The 15542-nt window shown below is 39.8% G+C and overlaps 1 long non-coding RNA gene across 1 annotated transcript in view; it reads left to right on the plus strand.

The window, feature by feature from the left end:
* Positions 1-1494: 1494 nt before the first annotated feature.
* LOC142036242 (uncharacterized) overlaps positions 1495-15542 on the plus strand; it is a 92196-nt gene continuing 78148 nt past the window's right edge. The window contains exons 1-3 of the long non-coding RNA XR_012652124.1: positions 1495-1611; positions 10669-10755; positions 11844-11996. This is a non-coding gene — a long non-coding RNA (uncharacterized LOC142036242). The remainder of the gene's footprint in view (positions 1612-10668; positions 10756-11843; positions 11997-15542) is intronic.

Genomic DNA, 15542 nt, shown 5'->3' on the forward strand with positions numbered 1-15542 from the left:
AAATAGTGTGTCTATCGACTCTGAGCAAAAATGGAAGGGATTATTTGGGATCCTTTGAGACATATACCAAAATTTTCACATGATCATCTCTAATACATCACACTCCTCAGAGCTGAGGCTGTGAGAGGTCTGCATCAGAGATGGAAATCGCTCCTCAGAGATCCCTCTGCTTTGCTGTGGGACCATGCCGATTCGTAAGTTCATCGGGGACTCAAAGGGACCCGGCAATATTGCTTTTACGAGCATCTTTTGACAGTTTTCTCCCAAAGACAGGGATTCAGAGTGCACAGAAACCCTTGATCTAACACAGCCCTGTTGGGTCACACAATGAAGCCTGGAAGCTATATTTCAACTGCTTCGCACAGTACAGCTACCACAGGTTGTCCACTTGCGAAATGTGTTGTTGAGGAAAGAGAAAAAGGAGCTCTGTGGTAATGCCGTGTCTCAGAAATTACTGTATGACTATTTTCTTGGTTGCTAAAACAAGGCACAAAGCCTCTGAAGAAAATATTTATTAAGCCACAGATGGCAAAGCTGAGCCTCTGATTTCCCTAAATCCTTAAGAGGATTGTGGTACAGCTTATAGGAGCATCTTAGTGGCTGAATGCTCAGCTTCTTATTAGATATGTCATACATATATACACCCACAGTGACTTGAGCAGAGAAAGTGTTTGCATTCCAGCTTTGCTAATTACACACCTTAAATTAGAGTAACAGATAACTATTTTTTCTTTTCTTTTTTCTTGTTTGTGGGATGCCAGGCTTTCGTGTACAACATGGCAAATGGCAAACCTATTTTGTATGTCTGATTTTAGATATGCTGTATATATTTTCCCGATTTTAATTACAAAATTGAGGGGAAGCAGTTACAGAAAGGTGAATGATCAGGGTAGTCATACCTTTGTTTTGAACAAAGCATAGAAAAGCAGCGGATCATACCAGATAAGTAGACAAAAATAAAGGAAAAGATGTAATTACTTTTACTGATGTGTCTTTTTTTCTGAGATACTGTTTTACTTGCACTCCTTTGTTGTTCCCTACATTCTCTGAAATGCCTGTCTTTTGTTCTCCTGCTTTTATTCATCTTTATTTCTTCATATTTTACAGTTGTAGAGAGGTGAGGACTGAAAACGTGATTGGAAAAGATCACAGTAATCTGTGTCCAATCTTGGCACAGACTATTTTCAAGTCCTATCTCAGTTGTCTTCATCATGCTTTCTTACATGCTGCTGAGATTCTCCTATTTTTTGCTGATGTTGGTAACTGTGGCTTTTCAGCAAAATGTGCTCAATCCAGACAGTTGTCAGTACACCATAATTTTGTTGAAAGTTCCCTCATTCATAATATGACTTTGCTAGAAGACCCAGATCAACTTTTCTAGTGAAGGATGTTGAGGGATGATGGTAAATGTGATTTTTAAAGGAAAAGCCAGTGCAACAGATTTTCATGTTTGTCAGTTTTCAGATGAGGGTAACTTGCACACTTCCTGAATGAAAGAAAACACGGGCCAACATGAGAGGGAGCAGGAGAGAAGATGTACAGCAGTCCTCTGATGCCACCAAACTGAGCAGAAACCATTACCCTCTTCTGCTGGACCACATAGTTTCTCAGGTTAGTTCTCAGTGCTGATCTCTTGTTTGCCATACATACATTTATTACTGAGAGAGAGTTTTTGAGCTAAGTGCTGCTTGGTAAAGGGCTCGAAAGTTTGGCCATATAAACCATCTTCCCTTATTTGATTTCTGCAGCTTCAGGGAAATGAAACTTTGTATATTGCTTGACAAAATTAATTAGTTGGATTATAGCAAAATAACACTTGAGTTTACATTAATGTTATCTTCACATCGAATTAATAGATTCCAAAGTATTGCTAGCAGCCAGATCCAAGGAGGAGAGTCCCTTTATAAGCAATTGTGCACTAGATTTTGACAAATCGCAGTTAATTTTTGAACCTCACCTTTTGCAACAGATTCTCAGATGGATTATGTGATACCCACTGAAAATTATAAGCAGCACATTATAGCAGCTGTGCTCTTGTCTCTTCTGTATGCTAGAGAGATCAAAGAACCAAACCACTGCAGAGATTTAGCACAGTCTGGTTGTTCGACTCCAGAAGAGACCTAGAGACAGTCCAGCGGGGATGCAGAGTGAATGATCACGAAAATACGATCTTGGGTTGCAACGGGAGTGGACAAAATGGACAATGTACATATAACTAGAGAATTCAGCAGTGAGAATATTCATTTTCCAATTGCTGTGATACTAAACCCAACAGTAATAACGACTGTGAAATGTAATTATAAATAGCTGAAATATGGTCAGCTGATATAAAAATAAGGCACACTATAAAGTGTATAGGACCGTGATTTTTCCACTCCGTAATGGAGACACACCTACCAAATTCGTAACTACAACAGAGGAAACATTAGTCCATAGAGCGAATAATATTTTCTCCTTACTGACATACCAGACTTCCTAGTTCATGCAAAACACAGAAATACAAAGGGAGTTCTTTGAATGTTGACTTTAAGAATACATTCAGTTTTTTAATTCCTGAAAATCCACTGGAAAGTGAGTCTAACAGCCCTGCCTCAGGTATCAGCTAAAATAAGTTGGCTGTCTGGAGAGGAAAGAAAGTGCTGCGTATTTTTGAATGGCAAAAGAATTTTGTGGTTTCTGGTTAGCTCTGAATAAGCCATCAAGGATGAGTTGTTCCTTAATAGCATGATCGATTATGTCATGAGAAAATATACTATGCCAGACAGAGATCATCTGTGATTCAAAGCAACCATGCAATTACTGCTCTGAACTGTGCTGCGAACGTGGGCCACTTTGCCAGCTGAAGGGGAGAGCTGGTCAAGTTGTTGTGGAATTTAAAGACTGACTTGCGTAAGGCTGAATTCTGATTGCAGACCTGTTCTGTTGGATAATTTGCACTGTAAAAAAATCTTTGAATATTTATGGGTGGTTGCAGTGTTCTGGAATTGGTAGGAGGATTCCTAGATCAGCTGCTTTTCAGCTTTATTTAAATTTTTATAGGGTAGTTTGGGGCAACTGTGTTCCAGAACAGCTAGGTGAAACTGGAGTGCACACAGGAAAAGTTTTGTCCCTGGCAAAGGTGTCATTACAGATTTGCTCAAGACTTTTGTCCCTAATTAAATGGGTGTCTTCCTTGACTTTGATCTTACGAGTCATTCATCTAGAAACTACTTACGTTCTGCAAGACATCCCTGAATAAGTCCTTCAATTTATTTATATCTGTAAGATGATTTAATACTAAGTTAATGATTTAGGGACCTATCTGATTCCCAGAAAAGCCAGTCAGAGACTCTCACTGTCCCCATCTAACCAACTGGGTATAATACCTACTTACGTTTAAATATCGTTTACATTTCCACAAAAGAATTTATATTACTTTCTAATACCTTGGATGCAGAGCTTTTTATAGATTATTACCCCATAAATCGTTAATCCTTACTTTTTAAGTTATCTTTCATTAGAAATGGAACAGAAAACAAAGCTACAAGTACAGACCTAAACCCTTCACATTTTGAGAGGTTCCAGATTCAGATACCTTGAACACAAACTTCATTCTGTGGCTTTGGACTCAGACTAAACAGAAAATAAGCCTATCTTCAGGTTCCCATTTGAACATATGGTAAATTCTTAGGAGATTAGTTGGCCTGATGGGTTTGTGACACTGGAAGAAGGTCGAAATCAGAAAAGGTAATTTCCTTGCTCTCTACTGAAAAGAAGTAAAATTGATTTGTTGATGATATTTTAGTGAGATTTGTTTCTAGGGACAGCAGAGAAAAGCTAATTCAGCCAGAAAGTCTTCCTGTTTTCCAAGACAAATCTGTCTGTTACTCTGTTACATTGCCATTGCCTTCAGCAGATGGGGAATTAGTAGCCAAGGAGTACAGGAGCTGCTAAGAAATTCTGTCCTTGACTTTAGAAGTCTAATGCGTGGAAAATTCATTTTTGACTTGGGAACTGCTGGTTTATACAATCACTGGTGGCACATGCCTGTTTCATGAAGGAGTCTGAAAAGAAACTTTGGGAAATTTAGAAGAGCAGCTTCTGCTGTGATAAGCATTTTTGCTCACTTGGGCTGTTCATGTCACTGAGGCATCCAGTTCCATGGTACGTAGTTCCTGCCTCGCAGGAGTGGGTGCTGAGCTGTGATGATGAAAGCATGGCTCTTGATGAACTCATACGACAGCGAATATAATAATTAGTGCAAAGGCATGTGATAGAGCATCTAGCTCACACTGAGGACAGTACGGAGCCATACCACCCACGAGGGATCTCTGGAATGATAGCTTAATTGAAAGGAGTTGCTCAAGCATGTACCACACTTGGCACAGAGTTAGAAACTTCTGCTTCAGGTAATGTTTTAACAAGTTGTTTTGTTTTTTCTGTTGTCACCTGAACCAGAAGATTCTGGTGCCTGCTTATTGCATAGATACACCTCAGGTTAGGCACCAAAACTGGTTTTGTTTTTTTTTTCCTTTGTTTTGTTTTTTAAACTGGTTGCATTCATGTGCTCAGGCCTCTTCTGTACTTCAGATCCCAATTCAAACAGTAAATGGGAGGATGCAGAGGAAAGCCACCATGAGTGCCCAGGTGAGAGGTAGAGTGTTCTACTTCATTCCAAAGAACAGGAATTATATCTGGTCAGTCAAGCTTTCATCCCAGCTCCAGTTCTCATAGAAATTATTTGTAGAAAAAATGAGCATTTGAAGTTAGGCTCCTAAATCTAAATTATATGGGCTGATTTATAACAAGAATCAAAAGCCCAGCACTTCCTCACTGATTGTAATTTAAGGTTAAACACAAAAAGTAGCAGTCATATCAATAACATACACCAAAGTAAAAAAAAAAAAAAAAAAAAAGCCCTACCCTGCCTAACAAGTCCTTCTCTTTCAAAGACACCCCTGCCTCTTTTTCTTTCCTCTAGAGAAGAAAATTGCAGCATAACTGGAAGAATAAATAATTTAAGCTATTTTGGACAAAGAGGAGAGAATCAATTCCTATGTCAAGTATCTTCAGATGTCACTGCAGTTCCTAGTGTTAAGTATGGAACAGGCTGGAGATTGAATGTTTTTGGGTGATATGCACTGCGGCTCTGTGTTTGGTGGTCTGAGAGCTCACAGATAGGCAAAAATTTACTCTACTGCATGCTGCAGCTGATGAGTTTCTGGTCTGGTATGGCCTGGCTCTGTCTATCACTCAGAAGAGAGTTGATGCCTTTTGCACCACTGTCAGTTTCTGGATGACTTCAAGACTGGACTCTCAACAGATCACTGCATGAAGCATCAGTCATGATAGCCAACAGGGAAAAAGAGTATTTTGTGTCATTGTTGGTGGAGACAAGTGAATAAAAACTGTGGGAAGCTCGTTGTCCAAAAGAAATTGGGGATCTTATCAGATTCTGAGTTGTGAAACTAGGTGGCAACCAGCCTCCAATATCTGGAGCAGATCTTAATGCAAGCCCTCTCTGGCTGCTGTTCACAATCCGTACTGCTTCCAGACCTGATCTTACCCTGCCAGATCAAAAAAAGACACACTGTTGTCATCCTGACATCATCAGAATTGATGCTATCACACTCCTAATAGCCTTGCGTGTGCATTTAATGAAAGGAAGCATAAATTTGGAACTTCGTAAAAACCCCACTTAGAGCACAGAAGAGTTTATAATGGTGTCAAATATGTACTGGCAACCTGCTAATGTTTGAATATCTGAGAGAGAACATCTGTCTTTTCTTAACACAGCTCTAAGAACAGATTGTCAACCAACACAATTAGCGTAGCCTGTACCATACCTATGCTGGTGCCCAGATTGACAGAGGTCAAGGTGATCTGACACACTGGAATGTTGCTATATTTTCCATAAGGGAAAGGACAAGAGAAAGTTTAAAGCAAATATCCTATTGTCCCTTATCTACTACTAGTCCAAAATGAAATCACAGGCTTGTTTCTTTATGAAAGCACACAATAGCATTTCATTTCAGTGACCCGGCAGTTTGCTGCCCAGTGAGCTGACTCAAAGGTAGGCTATATTCAGCCTAATCCCCTGAGCCCCAGCTACTTTTGGGAAAGTTAAGCACTGCCGAAAGCTTCTGGTGTTGAGTAGGGAGCCTACAGCCATCCAATAAAAACCACTAAGCACAGAGACTGAGGGGGTCTGATTGCAGCCTCTTGTGTGTTAAAGCTGCAAAGTCTCCAAGTACAGTCCAGTTGGATGTAAACAGCATTCCTCTGCTGGGGTGGCAAACGATACCTTCCTCCCTGCTGGGCCTCAAGATGTAGCCAAAACTTGTTTACTCTGTAATTTAGAGTTCATTGTAATCTAAATAGGGATTTTTGCAATGCAAATAGGGCTGTACAGAATGTAATACATTTTATTTATCGCTACTGTTTATTATGGCTATATAACTTATCACTCATCACATAGACTGGATTGCAAAACACAATGTTTCAAACACACTTTAACTCTCAGATCATGATCAGTAAAGAGAATATATTATACTTTTAATATGCTCTTTCCCCCACAGTATTTTACAATAGCCTGCATAAACCCCATTTTGCAGAAGATTCCAAGAAATTAAAAAAAAAAAAAAAAAATCTTAATTCATGTGCAAAGGTTGTTTCTGATTGCATAAAGTGGGCAGACGTCTAATGGGTTCTTTTATTTGATTTCCTGAAGTGCCCTATTGTGTTGGCTGGTACACATATATGGGGAAGCCTGCTATTAACCCCAAAATTCAGAGTGTTAGAAGATAATCTTCCATAATGATCTAATGCTGACATAAATAATTGCAGTTCAGCATAGGTAGAATGGTCTGCTGGACTTAGTGCTCTTTAAAGGTGCAGAAACTAGAAATGCAGTACAGTGGTTCAGGAACAGCAATGTTCATATGCAGGAAAAAAGTCTTCTCTCTCTTTGGCCTGTAGGAGGTGATCTAGGTTTGCTTCTTCTGTAATTTACAGCCTGTCGTAAACTAATACTCAGGCTCAATAAAAAATGAAATTAAAATAGTGCCCAGTGAAGTGGGATGAAGTGGTTAATGTTTGTTACATACCCTGATGCTGGACCTTGATCTGCTGACAACACCCACCGTTCTCCAGGTGACACTGCAGATAAATGATTCTCTTCAGCAAGGAAAACAAGTGGTAAAATGATAAATGCTTGAATCACTGTCGATGGAATACCATGCCTCTTATGCAGCTCAGAGATTAGAAATCTTTTATTAGCCGATTACAGTTCTAAGTAAATGTATTTAGACTGTGCCTAGGAAACCCGGTTCTGTGAGCACTACTAAACTACCCAGCTCCTCCCGTACCCTGCTGCGTGTAAGAGGGCATCGCAGCTGGGAGCAGGTAACCCAGAGAGACCTGGCACCTCCATCCAAGGAGGCTTTCAGCACTTGGCCAGACAGAGCCAAGTCTGATCTCCAGTTGGCAGTAGCCCCTGCCCTGGGAGAAAGGTGGAACTAGATGGCAGCTATAGATTTCATTGAATCTGTCCAGCTCCTTCCAACTCCCCCACTTCAATAATGCTGTGATAAGTGCTGATGTGTTCTAGGTCTTAACGCAGCACTCATCGCCATCGTATCTGAGACTATGGTCTGTACTGCAAGGGCTGCAAAAGCGGTAGTGTGCCAGGAGACCCTAGTGCCTCAGGCATCCGAGTTCCCGTCTAGCACATGCACCTGGGTTCCTTCCCACAATAAAAAGAGCAAGAGGATTAAGTTGTGATGTGTTTCTGGATTTTGGCCTAAAATGGAATTGAGGGCACGGCTGAAGAATATGAGTAGATTGAGGAAATGCTACCTCTTCTACAGATCAGACACAGCCCAAATGCCTAAAGACACTGCTGATTTTAGCTGAATATTGTCACAATAAGTTGTTTTTCAGTAATAACATTAGTGGTGGGAATGGTCACCAGAAGAGAGGGTAATGCTGGAGGGAGACACTCAGAAATCAGTGCAGGTACTTGGCAAACTGGAATACCTCACGGTGTTGGAATTAGCAAAGCTGTTTTAGCATTTCCCCTGCTGGTATCCACTCTTGTAAATAAGAATTTAATTTTTGTTGATATAATTGCAATCAGCAAAATGTTTTGTAGAAGTAGACCTTCTGTGAATTGTGCATTTCTGCAATGTTTTCTCTGATACCAGAAATTCAGACTGGACTTGACATATTGTTCTGCTTTGACTTCCATTTAATTTGGGCAATATGATAACACTGAAATAATGTGAAAGTGGTAGCAAGTAGTCTACATTTGAATATATTATCTTAGGACTCACCAGCAGCAGAAGTTGCATTTACGTAGATAGATGATAGTATAAGAGCCACCATTACTGACTATTCCTTAACGTAAGTAGTTTTTCACTGTCTGTGTATAAGAGGCAGTGCTTATTGGGTTAGGAGTACTAGCAGCAGCCTGTTTTTTTTTCTTAAGTAATCAAAAACTCCAACAACTCCAAAAATAATAGTCACTGTGGAGTAGCTGGTGTAAAGATGGTAGCAGTAAAACTGTCATTTTTTAAAATGCCATTTGGGAACTTCCACAGTTTATTTGCTGAATGATTAGGGACACTGTCAAAGAGTAAAAGATTTGCAAGTAAACTGTCCAACGTTCAAAGCTACACGCTTGTCATAAGAGCAGTTACACTGCAGCTAAATCCTTGGTGATGTGAAGAGCTGTCAGCTCTCAATTAAATCGGGAAGGGATCGCTTCATAACAGTGTTTTGCCTTACCTTTTAGATAAGCGAGCCTATTGTTTCCAGCGCCAGAGCAACTACCAGTGTACACAGTGCCGCTCATAGCATATTGGTGGTACCAGTTGTTTTCAGCGCACAAAGCGGTGAATATTAACAGGAAAGAAAATGCCTAATACTTTTTCCTCTAGCTGAGGTGTATTGATGTACAAGGGTCAGAAAAAATATTCCTGCCTGAAGTGCAAGCAGGGAACAGCCTAGCTCATGGCGGCCGATGGCCCAAGGGAGGTGTGTCTGGCACGGATGGGACTGTGGCCTCTGTCTCAAGTTTACTGTCGGTCGTGGTAGCATCTAGTAGCACTTTCATGATCTTGGTTGAAAAGAGGCAGATTGCCTTGTCTGCTGCTCTGTCCTCTACTTTTTTCCCTGTGAAGTGTACCTAACGTAGTCACGAACATAATTAAATATTTGCAACCACGTACATGTGCACAGGGCAGTCTGGATTAAAACATAAACTGAACAAGCTTTACAGTACTTTCTCCAAGAATCCAATTAAAAAAAATGTGCTTTCCATCACAAAGATGCTATCAACCCCGAAATCATACTTTATATTCCCAGGATAGATCATTAATAGTATTTCAATCAAAATTTGATTATAATAATCCTAACCTGTTTAGTACAAGCCCTGCAGAGCCTTTTATTTTTTTAACTGGATGAAAATAATAACAATGCCATCATCAAAAAAGGAAAAAAAAGAAGATACATTTGAAACTGAGGTAATTTAAACTCATTTCAGCAGAAACTGTAGACTAGGGGCAAATGTTTTCTATAAAGCTGCTCTTTCTGAACACTAGCATTTATGAAAGTCACATCCACTAAACCTGTGGGTCTTTCTCATGAATGTTTTATCTAATTCCAGCTTTGCTAGCACGTCAGAGGGTTGTGCTTTTGGTAGGTTTCCAGTTGTCTGGTAGAAATCCAGTAGCTTATTCATGGATGAAATCTGAACAAGATGGAAGATGCTGCAATGAGTGGAATTACCTTTTGGCTTTGATGAGCTGGTCTGGAACGGGAGGGAGAAGAAAAATTCTATTATATATAATTTTCCCCCTCCAGTTTTATTTATTTCCTTTCCCTCCACTCCATTCTTGCACTTTTCTTTGGGCACTTGGTAAATCCATAAGTGCCGTTAATGTTGCTCCTTGGCTGAGCATTAAATGCGTATTTTTGAACACAACTGCTGACTCCTCCCTATCTTGCACCTCACTGACATGCCTGGATCCTGTTGGCCCAGAGCCTGGGATTGTACACATTCTTGGAGTATCCCAAGGTATTGCACCTTCGTTCTTTTAACATCTGAGTTTTGAAGTTCACGTATTGTATTTGACTTTGGAGAACTTTACTTTGACCCAGGTAACTTCTATTGGCCTGGGCATGAAAAACTTTACTGGAAACTGTGTGATATCCATGTAAATACTGAGATACAGTTGGTCACTGGATATTTGCCTTAAAGACAGAATACAAACAATGAAAATACACCAACCTTTAGCCCACAATCATTACGTGTGTTGCCTCTGTAATAGATGTAATGCCTTGTGCAGAGTTCAAGGCTCGCATATTTAAAGACTGAGGGATTTTCTTCCCACAGATTAAAAAGCAAAATGTTACTGTTGTAGCTAAAGACATGGTTACTTTTATTAACTTAAAATGTGTAGTGAATAATATGAACAAGTACAAAAAAGCCCACATGCAAACTAGTCAATATAGGATATTTTTATCTGCCATTGTAGTCTACACCACTTCTGTATTAACCATCTTAAGCAAAAATATGCCAGACCATTTGGGCCTTAGTATAATGATGTTGTGATTTATTGCACTCTCAGTTTCCATCCTGCAGCAATTACCAGAAGAGCTGATAATGGTCTGCAATTTGTTTTCCAGAACTGGGAGTAGCTGCCAGCAAGAGCAGCTCACAGGGAAAGGCAGTGGCTGTTTACCTGCACCGCTCAGCCAGACCAGGGAGGACGGGTCAGTGACAATCCTCTGAGAATACACAATGAAGTACCAACCTGTTGAACTGATAACAACTGTTTCTTCCAAGATGGTACAGTGGGACCCAACAGTATAAAAACCGACTTGATATTAAATTTCTATTAAAAATATGAGATCTGACTAAAATAATGGACAATGTATCAGTCATTCTCCCCTCCAGTTCACTCATACTGATTTAAGACATGTCCTTGATGTCAACAATCAAGTGAAACACAACCTGTTATTAAGAGCTTACAGCTCTAGCTATTGGTGGAGGTTCCTTATAATGGAATTCATTGTAAGCACTTGTTATAGTTATATGGAATCTTTATAATCCATGGGGTGAGAGATGTTTCCTGTTTTGAACCGGTTTCTTGGTGACTTTGGAGTCAATGTATTGAAGCTCAACACGCATTTTTCAGAACCCAATCCTGCCCAGCTGTGACAACTGTTTATCAGCTGCCAAGAGATGAGATCCTGTGAATCTCACTGCAAAGGACAGATATTCATCTTCAGATATAAGATGATTTCATACTTATTGAAAGCTTTTGGGTTTCCCTAACTATCAACAAGGTTAGTTTAGTCCCCTTTTATAGGAAAGGGATTGCAGGCTAGAGAACAGTAGTTTAACACAAGGTGTCATAGCCTAGATCTTGGTAAACGTGCAGAGCAGTATTTCAGCCATTAATCAGCTAGGATATCAGAAGGTACACAAATATTTTGCAGGCTGAGAAAAAGCTTTTTGTCTTCTCTAAGAAAAGGAAAAAGTTGGTCTGTATTTTGTCATTGGAGAATGCAACTGAGTTTTTTAAAAAAGCTGCATTTGACTTAGCCTATATTCTGGCTCCTCTTCTGCTAGTTCTTGTGTGTTTAGACTTTTTGCTCTACCTGTGTTCAGTACCTGGTATTTTGGACGAGCAGTTCTATAAGTAACTGTGTGCTACTGGAGCATAATAAATTCTGATTATATTCTTCTACCTTCATTAGGCTCAGTGTGTGAAGTTTTAGAATGGTAAAATGGACTTTAAATGAGAACAGTTAAATGATTTGCCTTCCTCAAACTGTACCATATTTTTTCCTGTAAGGTGGCTGGAAAGAGAGGAAGGATTCCTGTTGGCATTCCCATCGATGAAAGTCAGAACATAAAGATCTGGATCACATTCAGTAACAGAACTAAAACCAGTCCTCTGTCAAGACACTGTAACAACGAGGGGATTGTAGATGCCAAGCACAGTTAAGTAAGGGCTTTGCATTATTGCTTCTTTCTTCTCTCTGCTTTCTTTCACACATACACTTCTGTTTGCGACCACTCTCCTGCAATCTCCAAAGTCAGTGGGATTCCCACTAAGTTTTCAGCAAGAACAGGAATATCAATGACTGCAGGCACTTTAATGCACTTTAACTTTGGCAAGGAGGCATAAGTATTTTCCCACCATCCTTCTCCCCATTAGCAGCAGCAACTCTTTTTTTCTGCAGCTCATTTTGCTCCTAAACACTTCCGAAATGTTGTAATGAAGTCACTTCTCAGTGAGTAACCAAAATAATCAGGTATTAATTATGGCTAAGAACAAGGTCCAAAGTGTGATTTGTTATAGTTCTTCAGTTCATCTAGAGTAAATAGGAGCTTATCTGTGGGGCTGCCTAGGTTTTTTACTTCAGTGATATCTGGAAACTATAGCTCAAGATCTTGGAGGAAACTTTGAACCCGCAGTACTAGTTTGAGCAGGTTTGTGGCCTTTGGCTTTTTAATCTTTCCCTTGGTTCACTGTTAGATTTGAGTGATTGCCGAGTAGTGTAAAAGCCTGGAAATTGGATATTAATTTTGAAACTCTTCTTTAGATTCTTTTCCCAAGGAGGATATTACATGTTAAACATTGCCCATCCAGCTGGGCACAGAAGAATGTTTTCCACTTCTATTTCAACTCTTATTCTCAATGAGAATGGAGGAAACTCAGTACTTTGCAAGAGTAGATGCTGGAGCCACAAAGCAATATGAAGATGTCTTTGTTTAAATGACTGTTTGGCTTATTCTCATTAATAATATGGCTTTGCATTCATGTTAAACCTTTCCAGTAAAGGTATCAAAATGTTTTGCAATTTATAATACACAGAGAAAGCACATACTTTTATCTTATTATTGTGGCTTCACAGAATAAGCTGTGCTTGAGGTGGGAAGAGATCATGATATTTAAATGCTCCAACTGGCCTAACAGAAAATATTAACCATTTGACTACTCTATGATTGTAGTGACTATTACATTTCTACTACCCTTTTGAGGAAACACAGATTTGAATAATGATTTCATATGGGTTTATAATGTGGAAGAAAGTTTAATTCTGAATAGATATATATTAGTACTTCTATATTTTCTATGGAAGGATATGTTGGACTTAAGAGTATTTTATCAAAAAAACCCCTTTTTCTTATTAGAAGTTCAGCTCATAACTCAAGTAATGCTTTTGAAAACTCTACCTTGCATGCCAACCTTTCAGTCTTTTGCCCATGTAATTCCTGTTGTTTAAGAATTCCAGCTGGTGCTCAGTTGATATGAAACCCAGACAAATAGAACAAATTAGTAATACAAGTGGTTCTTCCCATGTATGTATGCATATATAAATAATACTTAAGATTTATGCCTGGTAGCGCTTTTTATCTTCAGCTGTGGTATATGGAGAAAGTGCGTAGTACCCTGGTTATTTAACTAAATTTCCTTTTTGCCTATTTACGTAAGTGACAAAAAGTGGTGCTTCCATTCATCCACCAATGGATGCAGTATCAAGGGTTTCTTGAGGACTCCAGAGGCCTTGAACTTACTCCTACTTGAAGGACAGTAACATCAATTTTTCTTTCTGAAAGATTTTAAGATCTGAAGAGAGCTGTCACTGATTCCAGTACACTGAGTCTGGGCCCAAGTCAGACTCTGATAATGAGTTGGCCATGCAGGAAAGCGTGACGTAATTTGCAACTCGGGTAAGCACACCGATATGAGAGAGTTCAGCAAGGAAACCTGTGCATGTCTTAAAGGTGGTGTCTTCATCCAGTGCAAATCAGAGTAGGTCCAGTACAGTTAGGGTTTCTCACGTGATTTCTTGATTCTGTGCTGATTCACCCCCTTTTTGGTCTGACCCTTTTCTGTGACAGGCTTACAAAGAGCAAACTGTATTTGCAAGTCTAATAATGTGGCTGAAACTGGTAATTACTGTACATACTTCTGGAAGATCTATAATATAATTAGCAGCTGCTGTGAGTTGCAAGATGACAATAAGAGAAGATTTATGTGCTTCCTTTTAACTTAAGCACAGTTTACTTCAATAAATACAGTTCTGAGATAAGAATAAATGCATATTGCATTGGTCAATCTTCCCTGTGACACCGAGATATGTATTACCTCTTTGCTCCAATTATCCAAAATGATGTTGCTTTCCCTTTTTCTCTGCTTTGATTGCCTTTTAAAGTGTTCTCTACCGCCCTTGCCAAAGGGGTGCAATTATCCCTACAGGTTAAACCTCTTGATTTTGGGTGGAGAAGTTGTGTAAACGTGTTGCCAGTGTGGCGGCTTGGTGAATCAAACTTTCTGCCCTTACATAACTTCTTTCATTAAGAGTCCCACCTGATAGTCTGAGGAAGCCTTGGTTGTTTGGGTAAGAAAATGACTGAAGCCAGTGAGCAAGAGCTCTTACTGTCCTGGTCTGCCTGGTCCCTCACCATCGCTGTGCTGCCAAAGCTTGTTGTTGGTCTGCCTCTTTCTCTCTCTGATGTTCTAGTACAGAGACAGTGTCCACTGTATGTACGTGGCAGCCTTTGGATAATAATTTACCATCTCTTTAGACTTCATTAAGCAGAAACTGGCCTAAAGTACTGGTGAATGGACTGTGATCAGGGCCTTCCCAGATCTTGAAACTCAAGGCAGGAGCCTAGCTGACAAGAAGTCCAGCTCTCTTAAGATCTCTCAAAAGCCCAGAGGATTCTCAGTTTTTAAAGGCCAGCTTCACCACAGGTGAGTGCACTTTCTGACACAACCTTAACAAAAAGGTCTGCAAGAAGGTCCTCACCAAAATTCCATCCCTTTCAGGCATGGCTTCCCCAGCAGGGCCAATGACTTAAGTTCTTCTGCTCAGGTTTAGGATTGCAGAGCTCATTGCAGGGGTGTAAACTCTCTACTGAGGGTCTTCCTTGCTTTCCACCCATATCTAATATGGTGAAGACAGATTTATTCTATTGCCTTTCAAGCCCTCTGTGCTCAGAAGGGATTAAGGTTTACATCTTCTACTGCCCCCTCAAAGAAGGTGGAGTGAACATCAAAACAGCCATGCAACTGAAAGTATGACTGAAGCTAATAAAAACCTGTTCTCTTGAAACATCCTTGTTACTGAGCTCACTGCATGAGGAATAGTTCTGTAACCTGCCAGCCTTCAGCTCAATTGTACTGATGTTGTGCAGTTCACTGATTAGAAACAATACTAGATGCACTTATGATAAACTCTTTGTTGGACCTCTAATCTCTGCCTGGCTGTGCTCATTTGAAATGCGAAAGCAGACTACGTGCTGTGCAGCACTATACATCTCGGTTAGGTAATAACTAAAACGCCAAAGAAAAGATCCTGACAATAATAATAATGATGATGATGATGATAAAAATAAAATGATGTAATTGGAAAATCTTTCGTGTTACCTTTGCTTAGTCTGAGCAATTTAGAGAAAAAACTCCCGGTTCCCAAATGTCGGATTGGGAAAGAAACTCCCAGACAGCAAAACTAGAGGCATAGTTATCATTTATTTAATA

The sequence above is a fragment of the Buteo buteo genome, chromosome 11 (genome assembly GCF_964188355.1).
Source record: "Buteo buteo chromosome 11, bButBut1.hap1.1, whole genome shotgun sequence".
In the NCBI taxonomy this organism is placed as follows: Eukaryota; Metazoa; Chordata; class Aves; order Accipitriformes; family Accipitridae; genus Buteo; species Buteo buteo.